Source organism: Pinus tabuliformis, chromosome 4_2 (genome assembly GCF_031772625.1).
Source record: "Pinus tabuliformis cultivar Carrire ecotype Pingquan chromosome 4_2, CPIR1, whole genome shotgun sequence".
NCBI classification, from domain to species: Eukaryota; Viridiplantae; Streptophyta; class Pinopsida; order Pinales; family Pinaceae; genus Pinus; species Pinus tabuliformis.
In genome coordinates this window covers 488,983,410-489,006,068 of record NC_142304.1, presented here as the reverse complement: position 1 = coordinate 489,006,068, position 22,659 = coordinate 488,983,410, and the positions used below count along the sequence as shown (strand labels likewise).

At 35.5% G+C, this 22,659-nt stretch overlaps 1 pseudogene; it reads right to left on the bottom strand.

The window, feature by feature from the left end:
- Window positions 1-2,519: 2,519 nt before the first annotated feature.
- LOC149170099 (eukaryotic translation initiation factor-like) overlaps window positions 2,520-22,659 on the bottom strand; it is a 62,486-nt pseudogene continuing 42,346 nt past the window's right edge.

Sequence of the window (22,659 nt, the reverse complement as noted above, 5' to 3'; positions counted from 1 at the left end):
TATCCACTGGGCCCTATCCTTCATCGCCATTCATCGCTTCTTCTGCCTACTCCACTGTCATGACTGGTCATCTTGCCAACCATCCTACAATCGTCTCTACTTCCATATACCTGCCGCCGTCAAGGTTATAGTAAAAAGAGTTGAAATATATATATATATATATATATATATATATATATATATATATAGATATATATATATATATATATATAAAGTTCAACTTCCATCTAAAAGAAGTCATAAAGATTCATAAAGTTTGTATTAAATTTTAAGGTTTATTAAACATTAAATTGAAGAGAATTATAATTTTTTTTTGCCAAATCCAGTCAAGCCTTTATGTAAAATTTGAAGTAAAAGGACAAGGGATTATAAGTCAACACTTGCCAAGTATTTTAATAGTGATTTAGTGGAATAATAAGAAAAATTACTTTTGAAATTTTATTTAATATTAATTTAGTGGAATAAAAAAAATTACAAAGAAAAAAAAATGATTAGGAAAGAGAATATATTTTTATAATCTCAAATTCCATTAAAAATAAGAGGAAGAAATTTATAAATTAATAATAAGAATAAAAGTGTTGCCTTTTAAACCTTATGTCTATCTCAGTAAAACAAAATGGAGTCAACCAAAAAATAATGGATTCTAGTCTTGAAATGAAGGAAGATTTCTGGAAACCTCACGTAATTATGCTTCAATACTATTTAGAATTAGAGGGTCTATTGTGGGAAAAGATGTTATTATTTATAGCTCACCCGCCAAAGGTAAAAATGATATAAAGCCTAAAATCGCAAACCAATTAGTGATTCTCGAGTCAAATATAATCGAAAAATTAGATTTTTTTGACAACAAAAATTATGACATAACCAATTTACAATTAAACATTGGAGACTATACATTTACACCACAATTCTCTGTTCAAACCCTATGAAACGACCAAGGTGACATTATTCTGGGTTCACCCTGGATGGAAACCTTAGGGTCCTTTATACTAAATACCAAAAAATAAAAAATTGACATTTTCATACAGAAAGAAAAAAATAATGCTACAATCATTACTTTGAAGCCAGATTCAGTCACACCATAAGACATACAAGATATTTCAAAAATAATTTCTTAAGAAGGTAAAAAAGTACTACAAAATATGCAAAGAGAAGTTGACAAGATCACCGCTAACAAAAATGAAGAAGTTTCTCGGCTTAAAGACCATAGTGAAAAATTACTAATGCAAATTAAGAAGCTTAAGAAGGACAATAAGTCATTGGAAAACAAGGTACAACAACTTATCGAGAAGGAAGCATTGAATGTAGAAGTCCAAGTTGAAGAAAAAGAAATAAATATTGAGTGAGTGAATATCACAACTCATAAATAAGACAAGTCAGTTGAAGAAAAGGCACACTTAGATGTTGCAGTTCAGACAATGAACATCCCAAGTGAGGTTTTGTAACCAATTCAACAACATCGTCACCTGAAGTAAATCATAGTATTGCTACACACGTGATGAAGGAAAGAAAAACCAAAATAACTCCTTATCTATATCTGAATCACAAGTGTAGACAACTCAATCAATTCACGTATTTGTATGACTCAAAATAGAAACAACAGACTTATGTTTCCAAGGATAATGATTTCATCACAATCCAGTCTGATGATATCAATTTATCTCAACTATCAAGTAATTGCAAAGTGCCTCAGAAGATTGATCTAGGATGGTCTGATCCTTTCTCAGTGCAACAATTTTGTTTATCACTTAGAGGATCATATTGTCTTGTATCAACGAAGATCGCAGTTTCGAGAAGATAAGATATTCAAAATAGAAAAAGAGATCAAGCCTTTTCATCAACAAACTTTGAGGAAAAATCTTTTTGAGGAGGAAGACAATGTTATGAATAAAATATAGATATAAATAATGTAAATATAACACATCATAAATAATGATTAATTAGTTAATGAAAAGGCATGTCCCTAAGGACATGATCGTTCATAAAGGGACACCTGCCTAGGGTATATAAGTAGATCCTCACTCTCATTTGTAACATCATACTCATTCATACATTTTAACATGTATTCTTGTGTCTTCAATGGAGATCTTCATATTCCAAGTCTTTTGAAGTGTTTAACCTACTATAACGAACCTTGTTTGCTACATTGGTATCAGAGCATTCCTTTGAGTATACGAAATTTGTTCATTACATGGTATTAGAGCATTCCTCTTAGTATAGGAAATTTGTTCGTTACAAATTTAGGATAGTAGTCTAGCCACTTCAACTCCTAAACACACAACGTTGCTTCTTCACAGTCTCGAATAGTAAATTACTCCAAAATATTTTGAATTTTTATGTAATTCAACAGGTGGTTTTCCTGAGGCTAAAGGTTTTTCCATAACATACATGTTAGCTGAGAACCTATCTTTCTCAAATTATTGGACTTTAGTAATATCTACAGTATATTTAGATCCTCCATATAGACCTTGAATAAGAGGCTTAGTTGTCGCTACATTTGGCAGCCTGGCTATTGAATTCTACATTAATGCACTTGACTTACTAGTAAAAAAACCCCTAGTGCCCTGTGGCAAAAGCATTGTATTACCAATTGAAGGATTTAAAACAGGTGCTTGGGAATGAACTTGACTTGGAGGTAGAGCAAGAGGTGGCATTAGAATTTCATTTTTGTTTAGTAATCCACTAGATAGGCCTTCCAAACCATCATTGTACATTGCAGGCATCCCAGGAATATTTTGAACCATTGCAGCCATTCCAAGCATCGAACCTCCAGGCCGTCCAATACCAAAATTGTTTCTGACACCCATAACCATAAAATTAGATGCACCACAACCATTGCACATGTTCATTGATTCATGCCTTAAACCAAGCTTTTTCCCAACTTCTAAATAGATCTCATTTATAGTTTTAGCTTTTATCTCTTCACGTCTAGCAATACCAAAATTATTTCTGGCACCCGTACCCATAACATTGGATGCACCATGACCATTGTCCATTTTTATTGATCTAGGCCTTAAACCAAGCTTCTGTCCGACTTCTGAATGGATCTCATTTATAAATTTAGCTTTTATCTCTTCATGTATAGGGATCCATTTATTAGCATGCAAGACAAGAACATCACAAACCATGAATCTCATTCGAGATGCCAATAGTTGATTATTAACTTACTGCTTCATTGACGCTGATAGAACACAACTTAGGGTTTTCTTCAAGATGTTTTCCAATGGTGTTGAAAAGTTGGCAAAGAGCCTCCACATTTTCTTCAGCTGGAGGAGACTTTGCATCCTGGCCTAAAAAATGTTGAATACAATGTTGAACAATTTTTTCTGGTACCATTTTTTGCTTGAACAACTCCCCAATTAGCCTTATATTTCCTAGAGTGCAAAGATTTACCATCTTCTCCTTGTCACGACACTCAAATTCTTGATTTGGGGTTATCATTTGCTTGATTTCTACTGGAAAATTGTATGCACCTTTAAATGCTTCTTGGCAAGTGTTAAGAAGTATCCTCTAGAATTCTATTGGTTTTTCATTTGGTTCTTCAGGTGGAAATTGAGGGAGTTTTGTACTTAGATCATGACACAACTTGACATACATGGGTTAATGTTGGTTCCAACACTGCCTTGTCAAAAATAAGATGCATTACACATGGTAGATTGTATGTTGAATTGATCCCTGAATTTATTAGTTGATATTTGAGAACACCAAACTTTTTTGGGGTTAATTTGTTCAGTATCCCCCTCACAGTTTTTAAAACTTTATTCTTTTCTGACAAGATTCCCCTCCTATCCAACCAAGGAACAACAATCTACAACCTTCACTAAAGTAGTTGTTGGTCCAAGCCCCGAGCCTAATGAAACATGAAATTTTGAAAATTGTGAGTTCAGTTGCTCCTGACAAGAAAAATGATAACCAAACCCCTATAAGCACTACAATCATGCATAGTGATAATAATGTATAAACAAGGCTTCATCAATTTTCATTGGCTAGTCGTTTGAGGATTTGGAATTGCAAGATTGCTATGATACTAAACATTTTAGCTACCTAGAAAATCTAGGTAAATAAATTAAAAGTATCATAACATACAATGATGACGTATCAAATGTTTCTTGAATAAATTTCAAAGATCCAGTTGGAAGGCATGCTTCTCTATTGAACCACACCTTTTGTGAAGCTACAAAGAGCCAGTTGGAAGGAATGCTTCTCGACTAAACCACACCTTTTGTGAAGCCACTCACTAACTAGGCCTTTCATTCTTTGCATGTCAAAAGCATTGCACGTTGAACAATTTTTAGTTTTCTTATGGAAAATACATTCCACTTTGGACATCCTTTAGTCTATTACATAGCTTTGTAGGCACCCTTCCTGGAATCCTTTCTGCCTTCCAATGGATTTATACTTCATCTCTTCTGCATCGTATTGAAAGCCTCTGAGTGTGCACTAGTGTTTTAGTAAATAATTGTTGAAGGGTTTTATGCTCCACTACTACCTAGACCAAGATATGATATGATACAACAAGTGATGGTATTGGAAGTGACTTTCTTTCTTGCTTGCTTCTGGTAGAGGACATAAATCCTTTAAGATGATTAGACTATTTTAAACCACGATGCTCTATAGAGATTTCCTTGATCTCTCCAATTTGTTAGGGGATTTATGACACAGTGTTTACAAACACTTTCTCATAGTGATACTAATATGTGAATGCTATTTCATGTCATGTTTCCTGAAACTAGTCACAAATTTGTGGCTACAAATCTATGAATGTTATTTCATGTCACGTCACCTAAAACTAATTAAATTAATTCAGTTCAATTACCTTTGGATTTTTTGCTATTGTTATAGGGTCTTTGCAAGTTGGCTCTTGATTTAAAAATGGTTGGGCTACCTTTCACATCCTAGGGAGTAGGATGCTTTTAACCTCCACAAAACCTCGAAATCCCCTAACTTCTATCATTTTTGTTGGGTCAACACCAATGTAATATGTTGCTTTATTCATGACTTTCACCTTTGTATCTAGATTTTCACTTGCAACAGTAATAGGCTCTAGAGTAGGCTCTACATTTGTACCCAGAAAACATCGATATCAAGACCCAAAGCAACAACGAAGTAAGTATCCTCATATTCTTGGTCATAGTACACTAATGTTGTGCTTGATATGCCAATTCTTTGGAAATACTCCCTAGTTTCTCTCTTTCATTAAAAGCTACTAGTTTCAGGAAGGATCATTTCTCTTTTGAATTTATGAAAAATAAGTGGTTGCATCTACTTTAATGATTATGGAGAGACATATATAAGTTAACAAGAGATAGTTCAAGAGCCCGGTGAGGTATAAAGACATATCATTGTGAGGAATAGAATGTTCGATAAGCAGTGTGGTTGGTTCCTGATTCTATAGATCCACCATTACCTCAAATGTGGGGAACTAAGAATCCTACCTTGATGTAACTAAGCTTTGTGTTACCATGCACCAACTCTATGCCTATCCACCTGCATGTTCATAGCACTACACACCATCATGTGGACTAGTGAATCTTACTGTGTTTCAAATTTGTGAAAATGGGCTCCTCTCTCCAGCCTTGTTACCCCCATCACTTGCTTGACATCTTTCATTTTAGTTTAGCTAAGTCAATTAGGCTGGAAAGTAGTACAAGGGGCTTAATGTACAAACCTTTTGAATCAGATAAGCATTATTATCTTTCTATCCTTTAAATCAAGTAAGAATTGTTGTCCTCCCAATTTTTGTTAATTGTGAAAGTATTTCGTATTCACGGGCCACGTTATGAAGGATATCATTGTGCAAGTAATTTGAATGTCACATTTTCACTAGAGAATTCAAGCTCATACACCTTTGTCAATGGCATCGAAGTCGAATCGATGCCCAATCTCTTCGCCAAAGACCCAGTCTGACACTTTGGAAGAGCAAGCGAGGAAGAGCATTGAGCAGGTTCAAAGCAATGTCACATCCACTCAGGTGACTGGTGCGATGACAAACTTTGTGAACCAGAAAACTTGAGCTCATACACCTTGGTTAATGGCATTGAGGTCGAAGGTAGATGAAAAATGGTCATGCAAAACCTTTTCCATGTGTCGTATTTTTACTGGATGGAGGAAGATGAAAATGGAGCGTGGTGATTGGCTCGAGTGAACAGTTTCTGCTCACCCGAACCCCTTTAGTGTAAAAAAAAGGAATATTATAATAGTCTACCAGCCTAGATCTATTTTAGCTCTAGATCTACTAAGTATCTACTAAGTGTCGAGAGGAACCAAAGATCTCATCTTTCTCGATACTTGGTAAATTCAGAGATGTCATCTCTAGACACTTGGTAGATTTGAAGTTAAAATGCATCTAGGCTAGTTTAATTATTGACCTCTAAATAAGTCACATTAGAAAAAAATACCATGAGGAAAATACTTTGGTTAGAGAATTTTATGTTTTTTATTATTTTATTTATTTATTTTACTTTAAGTTTAATTTTATTTTGCTTTATTTTGATTGAGTCAAATAGTTAAAGATAACAACATCTACCCTAAACTGGGTTGGAGAGTGCCTCTTAGCTTAACTTATGGTACTGAGTATTCATGTGAAACATAACCTATTTAAAAGGAAATAACTCTGAATAAATGTGTTCTTTTGTATTGTTACCTAAAAATTCAAAATTTGTCATTGTTATGTTATTTTATGTCTTTATAGATAATCTCTAAAAATTATTATAATAATATTTTCTATATTGTATAATTAAATATTAAAATTATATTATTTTAACTTCATATTTTATTTTATAGAAATTAAACAAACACACATATAAATAATATATAATATAAAACAATCAGTACGAAATAAAATACTTTTATAATATTTAAACATAAATGAAATCCAAGAACTAAAATAGACGTTTATAATTTGCTTCCTTATGGGGGCATGCTTATAAATCTGTTTACAGGTATATCCTTGAAATGCGTATATAAAATTTTGGAGCATTATTTTATTTTTATCTTAATTACCATTATAATTTATATCAAAATATTTTGATTATTTATTTAAAAAAAATATTTAATTTTATAATTATATTAAAATATATTTTACAATCATATATATACACTTTATTTAAAGTCTTTATCTCTTATATATATATATGAAATTTATTTAACATCTATATATAGAAACAATTTCTCTACGAAAATTATTTTTGGGAAAATTATTTGAAGAATCTAGGAAAAAAAGAATATTAAAAAAAAAGTGAATTTAACATTTTTTTTATATAAATTATTTTTTATACATTACTTAAATATTTATTTTTATATTTAAAGTTAATTAATAAATATAAAACCACTTAATATTTATGATAAACATTTTCTTTAAACATAAAAATATCAATTATATGTCAAAGAAAAAATGCTAACCACATTGTAACTATATGTATTATTAAAATCGTAATAAAATTAAAATTAAGAATATTTTTATATATACTATCTTACTTTAAAAAAAATTTTTTGGTAGGTAAGCATCCACAGGGGGATTTGAACCAGTGATCTATTGCAAGGAGTGCCCAGTGCACCCATTCACCGTCAAAGCCGGGTAGACATCTTAACTTAAAAATTACTAAATATAAAAAAATCAATTTTTAAACATAGTGCAGATATTTCTTTAAATTTTACACTAAAAAAATTGTATTTCAAAAATTTCTCAACCTTTCATAAATCTAAAATTAAAATAAATTTATATTAATCGTAAAAATATATTAATTTGTTAATATATTAATAACAAATTAATAACTCTCAATGCAAATTAATAAGTTATATTAATATTCAAAACACGTAGCCTTTGTTGGCCGTGTCGAACGCTTCAGAATCAGATGCATGTTTCAACCCTAAGTGAGAACCTAACAAGAGGAATGACAAAGGGAAGCAGATTATTAATGTGGAACCCAGCGCAATGTTTCCACCACTAAGATCCAAAAGAATGAACCCGACAATCCAGAGAAGGGGGTGCATCTTTTCCACTCACAAATGTGGGTGAAGGGTTCGTCTCTGCAATTCATTGTCAACAGTGGCAACCAAAAGGTCCTTGTTTCAACAGAGGTCGTGAAGTAGCTGGGCCTACTGACCATACCACACCTGTAGCCATACAACATTAGGTGGGTTCACCAAGGACGAGATCTCTGATTCAACCAATAGTGTCGCCTTCCCTACAACATCAAGCCCTTCACATATGAGGTAGTGTGTGATGTTTCTCCTCTCGACGTTTGTGATGTATTATTAAGACAACATACTTGTGGAACCAACATGTTGTATATGAGTCTAGATCTCGCTCTGTGATTATTTCTTTGGGTGATACATTACACAGGATACCATAGGTAGCCCCACCTACCGCCACCTCTTTGATCTCTGCCAAGAAATGCAGTAAGATCATCTCCCATACCAGGAAATTTATTTTCTTTCTAGTTCGCTCTCAAAGTAAGGGGAAGATTGTAGCCACATCCATGGCCCTCGGGAAGGGTTCCTCCACGCAGCAGAAGCAGGTGGATCACGGTCATGAAAGAATATAGGGACTTATTTTCCTCACCCACAGGGGTACCGTTGCACTGTTAGGTCAAGCATTCATTCAATCTGACTCCCGAAGCAGCTCTACCTAACGGGCCGATATATCGTCGCTGCATTGTGGAAAATCCCAAGTACAAGCAACGACATGATCAACATCGGGTGCCACACAAGTTTCAGGTGGGCAACAAAGTGTGGTTGCATTTGTAGAAAGAATGCCTTACAAGAGCCCATCGGAAACTTAGACCACTCCAATATGGTCCTCATACCATTACCTAGGTTGTGGGAGACAATGCTTTGGAGCACAACTATTCTCCATTCCTTGGCATGCACAGCCCTCGACCATGCTTCCCACCATTATTGGACACATAAGAGATTGCAGTACATATCACCAGGGACTAGGTTCAATAGAAATTTCCTAATATTATGGAGGCACTCAACGCAATGGGGAACATTGCTTCCTAAGGGGGGAGGAATGAGCAAGGTGGATATCAGTGGCCACCTGCCAATTCCACTTGGACCCCCAACGTTGTCTCATTTAGTTTTTCGATTTCCTTAATTGTAGCACAGATTACTATTTTCAGTATTTTTTCGAGTCCTAAACTTCCAAATCCGTTTTGAGGCCCTAAACGACGTTTTTAGGGAAAATTGAAAGACCAAAAACGTCCCGAACAAGACTTCCAGTTTGTTTTTAGCCTTCTCTTCGAGATATTCGAAACAACGTATTATGATAGCCAAATAGAGATCGTATGCAAAAGTTATGACCCTGGGAAGTTGATGTACCAATTTACCTAAACAGGACCCATAGTTTTGGCGCTTCACCTCATAGGGTTAGGTTTTTGGATGTTTAGGGTTTTCCATTGTTTCTTAATAATAAATAGGCCTTTGATCCAACAATGTAAACTTTGAAACGGGAACTGTAAACTCAAAACGAGAACTCTAGCAAAAAAAAACCTCTTAAAAACATCAAAAACATTGCTAAAAGCAAAAAATGTTGATGCTGGAATAACACTTTTTTTTTCTAGAGTAAATTTTGAACATGTTTTAAAAATGGCGGTGAAAACCAATTTTTTATGCAAATTTTTTTCCAAAAACGCCTTCAAAACAAAAAGTGTTAACGTTGGAATAACACTTTTTTTTTTCCCTTTTTTTTTTTTCAAGGGTAATATTTCAACATTTCGAAATAATAGCGTAAAATATTTTATCATGACCCTGAAAAAGATTAACATTTCAAACAAATAATAAAAACATAAAATAAAATTAAAAAAAAAAAAAAAATTAAAACAATAAAAAAAACAAAACAAAAAAAGTTTAAAAATTAACAAACATAAATTAAAGCATATACTAAAAAAAAAAAAAATCAATCATAAAAATGTAAAAAAAAAAACTAAATTAAAAAACTAAAAAACACTTTAAAATTATAAACAAATAAATAGTAAAAAAACATATTTAAGAAAAAAAAATAAATCTTGTAAACAATAAAAAAAATTGTCAAAAGAAAAGAAAAAAAGAAAAAAAGAAAATATATATATATATATATATATATATATATATATATATATGTGGAAAAGGAAAAAAAAATTAAACAAACTATAAAATTTAGGTAAAAATAGAAAAAATTAAAAATATTATCAAAAAAACTTAAAAAAAATAAAATAAAAAACAAACTAAATTTAATAAAAACATAGAAAATTAACAAAAAAAAATAATTTAAAAACTACTAAAATTAAGATTAAAATGTTAATTAACTAAAAATATATATACTAAAAAGACAAAAAAAAAAAAGATTAAAAAAAAATTATCTCATAAACCATAAAAGAATTAGGAAAAAAAAAACAAAATTAATATATATATATAAAAGTAAATAAAAATAGAAATAAAAACATTAAAAAACCTAGGAAAAAAAATAAAAACAAACTAGATTAAAAAAAAAAAAACATAAAAAAAACATAAAAAATCCAAAAAAATAAAAAAACTAGTAAAATTAACATAAAAAACATTTAAAAAAAATAAAATAAAATAAAAATACACTGAAATTAAAACAAAAAAAAACCCAAAAAATTTAAAAATATGCCTTTTCAAAAAAAAAAAACCAAAAATTTTAAAAAAATTTAAAATTTTTAAAGAAACATTTATTTATCTATTTAAAAAAACAAAAAGAAATTAAATTTTTTTAATACATATCGTTCTTTTTTTTATTTAGAAAAGTATATATTAAAATTTTTTAAATTAATTGATAAACAAATTTGTTTTTTTTTTTTAATTATTTAAAAAAGAAACAATTATTATTTTTTTTTTTTTAAACAACGTTTTTTTTATTAAAAGGTTTATTTTTTTTAAACATTGTTTGTTTGTTTGTTTTTTATTTTTTTATTTTTTTGTTTTGTTTTTTTTTTTAAATGAAAATTTTTATTTAAAAAAAAAGTTTTAAAATTTTTATTTAAAAAAAAAATTATTAAAAAAAGGGCCACCCTGAGGGCGGAGGGGCGATTCCCGGCAGGCCCTCCGCCCGGGGCCGCGCCATCGCGGGCCGCGTGGAGGGCGGAGGGGCGATTCCGGGAATCACCCCTCCGCCCTCCGGGTGGCCCTTTTTTTAATAATTTTTTTTTTTTAAATAAAAATTTTAAAACTTTTTTTTTTAAATAAAAATTTTCATTAAAAAAAATAAAACATTGTTTAAAAAAAAATTTAATAATTGGTTTTTTTCTAAATAATAAAATAAAAAACAAAAAACGTTGTTGAAAAAAAATAAATTTAATAAATGGTTTTTTTTTTAAATATTAAAAAAAAACAAATTTGTTTATCAGTATCAAATTTGTATAAAAAAATTTATTTATTTATTTTTTATTTTTTTTTGTTGTGTTTTAAATAAAAAAGGTAAGTTTAAAATTTATTTTTTATTTTTTAAATAGAAAATACATGATTCTTGAAAATTTTAATTTTTAATTTTAAATACATGTTTTTTAATATATATTTTTTTTTAAACATATATTTCTAAAATTTCTATATTTTTATGGTAAATTTCAATGTATTTTTGTTTTTTTAGTTTTTTTTTAAATGTTAATTTTACTAGTTTTTTATTTTTATTTTTTTTTATTTTCTATTTTTTTTTTTTTAATCTAGTTTGTTTCATTTATTTTTTATTTTTTTCTTCTTGTTTTTGTTAATGTTTTTTTTTTGTTTTTCTATTTTGACTTATATATATATATATATATATATTTTTTTTTTTCCAAATTCTTTTATAGTTTATGAGATAATTTTTTTTTATTAACATTTTTTTGTCTTATTTTATATATATTTTTATATGACTTTCTTGAAGTAATCAATATTTAAAAAAATAAAAATAAAACAACTTAAAAATTCTTTAAGTAAACATAATTTAAAAAAAAATGGACATAATAAATTTTAAAGTGTGAAAAATAAGTCCTCTAAAAAAAAAGGTATGATGTATAACACGTTGCATCAACACGTTTCAAAATCAACATAAAAATCAATAACATTTAAAAACGAATATTTATATTTTATACATGAGAATATTTAAATTGTCAAAAATATGCTCCAAAAAATAATTATTGTATTCTGCATCACCACTTTTCAAAATCGGGTCATGTTTTTACTACCTCTATGAAACGGGTAATCGTATCGGTTATTTAAAGTGCCAAAAACTATGTTCTAAAAAAAATATGTGTATTCTGCATCGCCCCTTTTCAAAATCGGGTCAATTTTTTGATATCTCTACGAAATGAGTAACAGTATCAGTTCCCATTTCAAAGTTTACATTGTTGATCCTCATTCTAACTCAGTTCAGAAGCGTGTAGCCACCACATCTCTTCTCAGAGATAAGCTTCCATCACCCAAGCTATTCTTATTTCCATTCTATTTGTAAGCATACTTCAATATTTTTCTATTAATGAAAAGAAGTGTTATTTCTTTTGCATCTCTGCATTTATGGTTATATTTATAATTTTTTGCATTCCTGCTTAAATCCATATCAGTGGTATCAAAGTAGTCTACTCTTTTTTTGTTTTTCTTTGCATGTCCCCAATGAGGTTGCGATATAAGGATTTAGGGCTTGAACTAGTCAAACCTTTGCAAGACCAGCCTTGCAAATCTCGACGGACTCCCATGGAAAATGAAAATATAGATGAGGGGGCAAGAGATCCAATAAAAATATTGCTCGAAGAATCCCTTGAACAACAACGGAACGCGATGATGGACAACTTTGCCCAGATCCTTCAGCGGCTACCTAGGGGCAACACATCTACTTCCAACAGCTACTTTGGAAGCGCCACACCCTTTAAGGTACAAGTTAATTTTGACATTCCCATATTTGAGGGTCAGATAGATGCAGATGTCATAGATAAATGGTTAAATCTTCTAGAAGGATATTTTTATGTTCATGATTTTTCTAGCCGGGAAAAGATCACATTTGCACTTCTCAAAGCCGCCCCCCACGTCAAGGACTAGTGGGAAGCCTACTACGAGCAGAAGGATGAAAGTATGGCCTCATTTTTTTCATCCACTTCTACTTGGAATTTATTCCGAGATTCCATCAAGGAGCAGTACTACCCTGTCGGAAGCTATGAGGATAAATACATAAACTTGACCATGTTGTGGCAAGGAAGGGACCAAAACGTGTTAGAGTTTACCAATATTTTTCATACCCTTCACACAAAGTTGGCTATCAAGGATTCAGAAAGGCATTTAGTACTCAAATATTGTGGTTGTCTACACAGGTACATCCAGGACAAGATGGAGTTCCTCGACATCTCCTCGCTTGGCACGTCGTATCGATACGCTGTCAAGATCGAGAAGTAGTTTAAACAAAAGGAGAATTTGGATTTGCGAATCGGAAGAACAAAGGACAAAGCCAAGGCGGGGTGACCGAAGACAACCCATCGAAAGCTGCAAGAAAAGAACACCACCATGAAGTCAAAGAAGGACACAGGAAAGTGGTGTGAGTTCCATAAAATCCCCACTCACAAAATAAGTGAGTGTCAGACCAAGCAGTCATTGGTGGCCGAGTTGAAGGCTTCAGAATCAGATGAATGTTTTGACCGTGAGTTAGAACCCGACAAGAGGAATGACAAAAGGAAGTAGATTATTGATGCGGAGTCCAATGCCACTGTTGGTACTGCCAAGATCCAAAAGAATGAGCCCGATGATCCAGATGAGGGGGAGCGTCTTTTCCACTCACAAATGTGGGTGAAGGGTTAACCGTTGCAATTCATTGTCCAAAGTGGCAGCCAAAAGGACCTCGTTTCAGCAGAGATCGTGAAGCAGTTGGGCCTACTGAGCATACCACACCCACAACCATACAACATCGGGTGGGTTCACCAAAGACGAGATCTCTGAGTCCGCCAGTAGTGTCGCCTTCCCTACAACATCAAGCCCTTCATAGATGAGGTATTGTGTGATGTTTCTCCTCTTGAAGTTTGTGATGTATTATTAGGAGAACCATACTTGTGGAAGCGACATGTTGTATATGAGTCTAGACCTCACTCTGTGATTATTTATTTTAGTGATACATTATGCAAGATACCAGAGGTAGCCCCACCTATTGCCACCTCTTTGATCTCTGCCAAGAAATGTAGTAAGATCATCTCCCAGACTAGGAAATTTATTTTCTTTCTCGTTCGCTCTCAAAGTAATTGGAAGATCATAGCCACATCCATAGCCCTTGGGAAGGGTTCCTCCACGTAGCAGAAGCAGGTGGATACGGTCATGAAATTATACAGGGACATATTCTCCACACCCATAGGGGCACCATTGCAATGTTAGATGAAGCATTCGTTCGATCTGACCCGGGAGCACCTCTACCCAACGGGTTGATATATCGTCGCTCCACTGTGGAAAATCCCAAGTACAACTAGCGACATTATCAACATCAGGTGCCACACAAGTTTCAGGTGGGCAACCAAGTCTGGTTACATTTGCAGAAAGAACGCCTTACAAGGGCCCATTGAAAACTTAGACCACTCTGATATGGTCCTTACACCATTACCAAGGTTGTGGGAAGCAATGCTTTGGAGCACATAATTACTCCATTCCTTGGCTTGCACTGCCTCCAACCATGTTCCCCACCATTACTGAACACATCAGAGATTGCAGAACATCTCACCACGGACTAGGCTCAACAAAAATTTCCTCATCTCATGGAGGCACTAAATGCAATGGCGGTCACTGCTTCCTAAGGGGGAGGAACTATCCAGGTGGATATTGGTGGCCACCCTCCTATTCCATTTGGACCCTTAACACTCTCTTTCAGTTTTTTAGTTTCCTTAATTGTAGCACAGTTTACTATTTTCAACAGTTTTGCGGGTCCTGAACTTCCGGAGTCGTTTTGAGGCCCTAAACGATGTTTTTAGGGAAAACAGAGAGACCAAAAATGTCCCAAACTAGCTTGTAATCGTTTTAGATCTTCTCTTTGAGGTCTTCGAAACGAGGTATTATGATAGCCAAACAGAGATCATATGCCAAAGTTATGACCCCAGGAAGTTGATGTACCAATTTACCGAAACGGGGCCCACAGTTTTGGTGCTTCATCTCCTAGGGTTAGGTTTTTGGATGTTTATGGTTTTCCATTGTTTCTCAATAATAAATAGGCCTTTGAACCTCATTGTAACTCAGTTCAGAAGTATGTTGCCACCACATCTCTTCTCAGAGATAAGCTGCCATCGCCCAAGCTAGTCTTATTTCCATTCTGTTTGTAATCATACTTTAGTATTTTTCTATTAATGAAAAGAAGTGTTATTTCTTTTGCATATATGTATTTATGGTTATATCTATAATTTTTTGTGTTCCTGTTTAAATCTGGATCAGTGGTATCATAGCAGTATGCTCTTTCTCTGTTTTTCTTTGTATGTCCCTAACAAGGTTGAGAGATAAGGAATTAGGGCTTGAACTGGTTGAACCTTTGCAAGACCAGCCTCACAAATCCCAACGACCTCCCATGGCGGATGAAAGAAAACACAAGGGGGCAAGAGATCTTATCAAAACCTTGCTCGAAGAAGCCCTCGAGCGACAAAGGATCGCAATGATGGACAACTTTGCTTAGATCCTTTAGCGACTGCCCAGGGGCAACGAATCTACTTCCAGTAGCTACTCTAGAAGTGCCACACCCTTTAAGGTATAAGTTAATTTTGACATTCCCATAATTGAGGTTCAGATAGATGTTGATGCCGTAGATAAATGGTTAAATCTGCTAGAAGGATATTTTTCTGTTCATAAATTTTCCAGATGGGAAAAGATCAATTTTTCACTTCTCAAAGTCGCCCCCCACGTCAAGGACTGGTGGGAAACCTACATCAACCAAAAGGATGAAAGTATGGCCTCATTGTTTTCATTCGCACCCACTTGGAATTCCTTCAGAGAGGCCATCAAGGAGAAGTACTACCTTGTCTGAAGCTAAGAGGATAAATACATAAAGTGGAGCACGATGTGGCAAGGAAGGGACCAAGACGTGCCAGACTTTACCAATATTTTTCATACCCTTCGCACAAAGTTGGGTATCAAGGGTTCAGAGCAGCATTTGTTACTCAAATATTGTGGCTGCCTACATAGGTACATCCAAGACGAGATGGAATTCCTGGACATCTCCTCACTTGGCACGACGTACTGATACGCTGTTAAGGTCGAGCAGAAGTTTAAACAAAAGAAGCGAGACTTTGGATCTGTGAATCTAAAGAACAAAAGACAAAGCCAAGGCGGGGTGACCGAAGACAACCCGTTGAAGCTACAAGTAAATAACACCACCACGAAGTCAAAGAAGGACACAAGAAAGTGGTGTGAGTTCCATAAGATCCCCACTCACAACACAAGTGAGTTTTAGACCAAGCAGTTGTTGGTGGCCGACTTGAATGCTTCAAAATCATATGCATGTTCCGACCTTGAGTCAGAACCTGAAAAGAGGGATGATAAAGGGAAGCAGATTATTGATGCGGAGCCCAACGCCACTATTGCCACTACCAAGATCCAAAAGAGTGAGCCTGATGATCCAGAGGAGGGGGAGCGTATTTTCCACTCACAAATGTGGGTGAAGGGTTTGCCACTACAATTCATTGTCGACAGTGGCAACCAAAAGAACCTCGTTTCAACAGAGATCGTGAAGCGGTTGGGTCTACTGACCATACCACACCTACAACCATATAGCATCAGGTGGTTTCACCAAGGACAAGATCTCAAAGTTAGCCAGCAGTGTTGCCTTCCCTACAACATCAAGGCCTTTGCAGGTGACGTATTGTGTGATGTTTCTCCTCTTGATGTTTGTGATGTATTATTAGGACAACCATACTTGTGGAAGTGACATGTTGTATATGAGTATAGACCTTGCTCTGTGATTATTATTTGGATGATACATTATACAGGATACCAAAGGTAGCCCCACCTATTGCCACCTCTTTGATCTCTGCCAAGAAATGCAGTAAGATCATCTCTCAGACCAGGAAATTTATTTTATTTCTGGTTTGCTCTCAAAGTAAGGGGAATATCGTAGCCACATTCATGGCCCTCGGGAAGGGTTCCTTCACGTAGCAGTAGCTGGTGGATATGGTCATGAAATAATACAAGGATATATTCTCCTCACCCATAGGGGTACCGTTGCACTGTCAGGTCAATAATTCATTCAATCTAACTCCCGGAGCACCTCTACCCAATGGGTCTATATATCACCGCTCCATTGTGGAAAATGCCAAGTACAAGAAACAACATGATCAACATCGGGTGCCACACAGGTTTCGGGTGGGCGAAAAAGTCTAGTTGCATTTGCAGAAAGAACGCTTTACAAGAGCTTATCAGAAACTCAGACCACTGTAATATGGTGCTTAGACCATTACCAAGGTTGTGGGAAACAATACTTTGGAGCACAACATTCTTCCATTCCTTGGCTTTCACCGCCCTCAACCATGCTTCCCACCATTACTGGACACATCATAGATTGCAGAACATCTCACCAGGGACTAGGTTCAACATAAATTTCCTCATCTCATGGAGGCACTCAACGCAATGAGGACCATATATTCCTAAGGGGGGAGGAATGATCGAGGTGGATATTGGTGGCCACCCACCTATTCCACTTGGACCACCAACATTGTCTCTTTCAGTTTTTTGGTTTCCTTAATTCTAGCACAGTTTACTATTTTTAGCATTTTTTCGGGTCCTGAACTTCGGGAGCCAAGAAACATCCCAACTTAGCTTGCCGATTTTTTCGTCCTTCTCTTTGAGATCTTCGAAATGAGGTATTATGATAGCCAAATGGAGACCCCAGGAAGTTGATGTACCAATTTACCCAAATGGGGCCCACAGTTTTAGCACTTCATCTCCTAGGGTTAGGTTTTTGGATGTTTAGGGTTTTCCATTGTTTCTCAATAATAAATAGGCCTTTGAGCCTCATTGTAACTCATTTCAAAGGCATGTAGACACCACATCTCTTCTTAGAGATAAGCTACCATCGTTCGAGCTAGTCTTATTTCAATTTTTTTTGTAAGGATACTTCAGTATTTTTCTATTAATGAAAAGAAGTGTTATTTCTATTGCATCTCCATATTTATGGTTATATCTGTAATATGTTGTGTTCCTGTTTAAATCCAGATCAGTGGTATCAGAGCAGCCTACTCTTTCTCTATTTTTCTTTGCATTTTCCCAACGAGGTCGGGATATAAGGAGTTAGGGCTTGAACTAGTTGAACCTTTGCAAGGCCAGCCATGCAAATCCCGACAACCTCCCATGGTGGATGAAAAGAAAGATGAGGGGGCAGAAGATCCTATCAAAATATTGCTCGAAGAATCCCTCAAACAACAAAGGAACATGATGATGGACAACTTTTCCCAGATCCTTCAACGACTACCCAAGGGCGACGCATCTACTTCCAACAGCTACTCTAGAAGCGCCACAACCTTTAAGGTACAAGTTAATTTTGACATTCCCATATTTGAGGGTCAAATAGATGCGGATGCCGTAGAAAAATGGTATAAATATGCTAGAACGATATTTTTCTATTCATAATTTTTCGAGCTAGGAAAAGATCACTTTTGCTCTTCTCAAATCCACCCCACATGTCAAGGACTAGTGGGAAACCTACTGCGAGCAGAAGGATGAAAGTGCGGCCTCACTATTCTCAGCCCCACCCACTTGGAATTCATTTTTGGATGCCATCAAGGAGCAGTACTACCCTGTTGAAATCTATGAGGATAAATACATAAAGTGGACCACATTGCAGCAGTGAAGGGACCAAGACGTGCCAAAGTTTACTAATACTTTTTATACCCTTCGCACAAAGTTGGGTATCAAGGATTTAGAGCGGCATTTGGTACTCAAATACTATGGCTTCCTACATAGTTACATCCAAGATGAGATGGAGATCCTAGACATCTCCTCGCTTGGCATCGCATACCAATACGCAGTCAAGATCGAGCAGAAGTTTAAACAAAAGAAACGAGGCTTTGGATCTGTGAATCCGAAGAACAAAGGACAAAGCCAAGGTGGGGTGACTGAAGACAAACCATCGAAGTTGCAAGAAAATAACACCACCACGAATTCAAATAAGGACACAGGAAAGTGGTGTGAGTTCCATAAGAGCCCCACTCACAACACAAGTGAGTGTCAGACCAAGCAGTTGTTGGTGGCCGAGTTGAATGCTTCAAAATCAGATGCATGTTTTGACCTTGAGTCAGAACCTGACAAGAGGAATGATAAAGGGAAGAGGATTATTTATGTAGATCCTAGCACCACTCTTTCCACCACCAAGATCCAAAAGAGTGAGCCTGACGATCCAGAGGAGGGGGAGCATCTTTTCCTGTCACAAATGTGGTGAAGCGTTCACCACTGCACTTCATTGTCGACAATGGCAGCCAAAATAACCTCATTTCAGCAGAGATCATGAAGCGGTTGGGCCTAATGACCATACCACACCCGCAGCCATATAGCATCGGGTGGCTTCACCAAGGACGAGATCTCAGAGTTACCCAACAGTGCCGCCTTCCCTACAGTATCAAGCCCTTCGCAAATGACGTATTATGTGGATTATCTCCTCTCTATGTTTGTGATGTATTATTATGATAACCATACTTGTGGAAGCGACATGTTGTATATGAGTCTAGACCTCGCTCTGTGATTATTTATTTGAGTGATACGTTATACAGGATACAAGAGCGAGCCCCACCTACCACCACCTCTTTGATCTCTGCCAAGAAATGTAGTAAGATCATCTCCCAGACCAAGAAATTTATTTTCTTTCTGGTTCGCTCTCAAGGTAAGGGGAAGATTGTAGCCACATCCATGGCCCCCGGGAAGGGTTTCTCCACACAGCAGAAGAAGGTGGATATGGTCATGAAAGAATACAGGGATATATTCTCCTCACCCACAGGGTTACCGTTGCACTGTCAGGTCAAGCATTCATTCTATCTGACTCTTGGAGCACCTCTATCCAATAGGCTGATATATTGCCACTCCATTGTAGAAAATTCCAAGTACAAGCAGTGACATGATCCACATCTGGTACCACACATGTTTCAGGTGGGCGATGTACTCTGGTTGCATTTGAAGAAAGAATGCTTTACAAGAGCCTATCGGAAACTCAGACCACTCTGATATGGTTCTTATGCCATTACCAATGTTGTGGGAAACAATGTTTTGGAGCACAACATTCCTCCATTCCTTGGCTTTCACTGCCCTCGACCATGCTTCCCACCATTACTGGACACATCAAAGATTACAGAACATCTCACGAGGGACCAGGTTCAACAAAAATTTGCTCATCTCATGGAGGCACTCAACGCAATGGGGACCATTGCTTCCTAGGGGGGGGGATGATCCAGGTGGATATTGGTGGCCACCCGCCTATTCCAGTTAGACCCCCAACACTGTCTCTTTCATTTTTTTGGTTTCCTTATTTGTAGCACAATTTACTATTTTCAGTCGTTTTTCGAGTCTTAAACTTCTGGAGCCATTTTGAGGCCCTAAACGACGTTTTAGGGAAAATCGAGAGATGGAAATGTCCCAAACTGGCTTACCAGTTTATTATAGGCCTTCTCTTTGAGATCTTTGAAACGAGGTATAATAATAGCCAAACATAGATCGTATGCCAAAGATACGACCCCAAGAAGTTGATGTACCAATTTAACCAAACGGGACACACAGTTTTGGTGCTTCATCTCCTAGGGTTAGGTTTTTGGATGTTGAGGGTTTTCCATTTTTTCTCAATAATAAATAGGCCTTTGAGCCTCATTATAACTCAGTTCAGAGGCATGTAGCCACCACATGGATGTGAATGATCTACCTGCCTATTATCCACTACTACATAAATCCAAGGAATACTATGGCCATCCTCTTCAACTGTATGTGCCTCTTGAGCACTGTAAATATGAAGTCTTCCAACTTGATGTTGTGGACAATCTCTCCTATGATGCTCTCCACCACAAGTCCAACACCTCAAAGGTTGTCTACCATCGCCCTTCTCCTGCTCCTTAGGCTGAGACCCATCTCCTCTTTCAATTGCATTGAACTTCTTTTGTGACTTTACATTATGTATAAAATCTTGTAGATTCACAAGCTCATGCAATGTACTAAATCACAGGGCAAGAATCTATTTCTACTTTTAACCAACTAAAGCCAATATATCAATGAAAACAATATGAACAAGAAGAAGATAAATCAATGGCACATAACACAAGATGTATCTGGGGAAAGCCACTACTCAAAACCCTGCTATCTGTATTGCATATATCAGAAATATGAGTGAATATACAAAGCTTGTTCTCACTAGAAAAATTTTGCACAAGTATGCTCAACTCTCTCAGCTCACAAGCAATCTCTTGGCCAAAACTTAGCCAATTATGCAGTGCTCCAAGCTCCTAATCTCTTGCATAATTCCTAGGATGAATAACCCATATTTAAAGGGAATTATGCTTCCAAAATTGTGCAATCCAAACTAGGATCAATCTCTAATGCATGCATGATATTTACACTCCAATAAATAATACCATTGATAGTACATTGTCCCTACACTTTAGTCTCAACTAGGTCTTTCTCTGAACTCACATGCATGAGTTTCTCATGAGGGACTCTTCAGTTAACTGGTGTAGCACTGATGGATTCATTAGTGCACCAACTGACTGTTAGTCCTCTATTAGTTCCAATAACAATTTAGAACTAATTTAATTGAACATAACTCAGTAAACTAAGTGATAATTTCCAACTCATACTGGACCCCTAAAAATTAGGGAGAACATATACATGACTACAGAAAGACTTCCAACTCGAAATTCCTAAGCTAATTAAGTTAACTAAACTTAATTAACTATTTAAAAGTTGTTACGAGAATAGAATTTGATTTCAATTCTCAGTTTAATTCAAGGACAAACTAAACTGGAATTTCTTGTTGCCATTTCTCAACACTCCTTCTCAACAAGAAAGGGATTATCAGCTACCCCGATCATGTCTCTATGAAACTCAAATTTACATCTTGACATTTCCTTTGTCAAAATGTCAACATCTTGCTCCTCCGTGGAAATGTACTCTAACAACATAATCCGCCTCAATACACAATCTCTGAGATGATGATATCATATATCAATATGCTTGGATCGATCATAGAGTTTGATACACCTTTGATTATCACAGTAAATCATAGTTGGATCCATCTGCTGACCAAACAAACCAACCAGGATCTTCCTCATCTAGATGGCCTCACATGCTGCCTAACTCACAACCATGTACTCTGCTTCTACCTAACTGAGTGCAACCGATCCTTGTTTCCTGTTGTACCAAGAAACTGTCGTTGACCAAATACTGAAGATCCTTCCTAATGTGCTGTTCCGGTCGGATGGACTCCCTACCCAATCTGCATCAGTGAAGCCTTGAAGCTTCACTCCCTCTATCCATCTGTACCATAATCTATACTGAGAAGTGCCCCCTAGGTATCTCAACACATGCTTTTCCGGCTTCCAATACAACTAGTTAGGCCTAACAATCGCTTGACTAAGTTGGTTAGCTACATAGTACATATCCGGTCATGTGTTCACCAAGTACATGAGTGAACCCATAAGCTACCTGTAAACAATAGCTTCCACTATTTCCCCTGAAGTAGCATCCTCCTTCCTCCAATCACCTGCTAGAGGAGTCTCC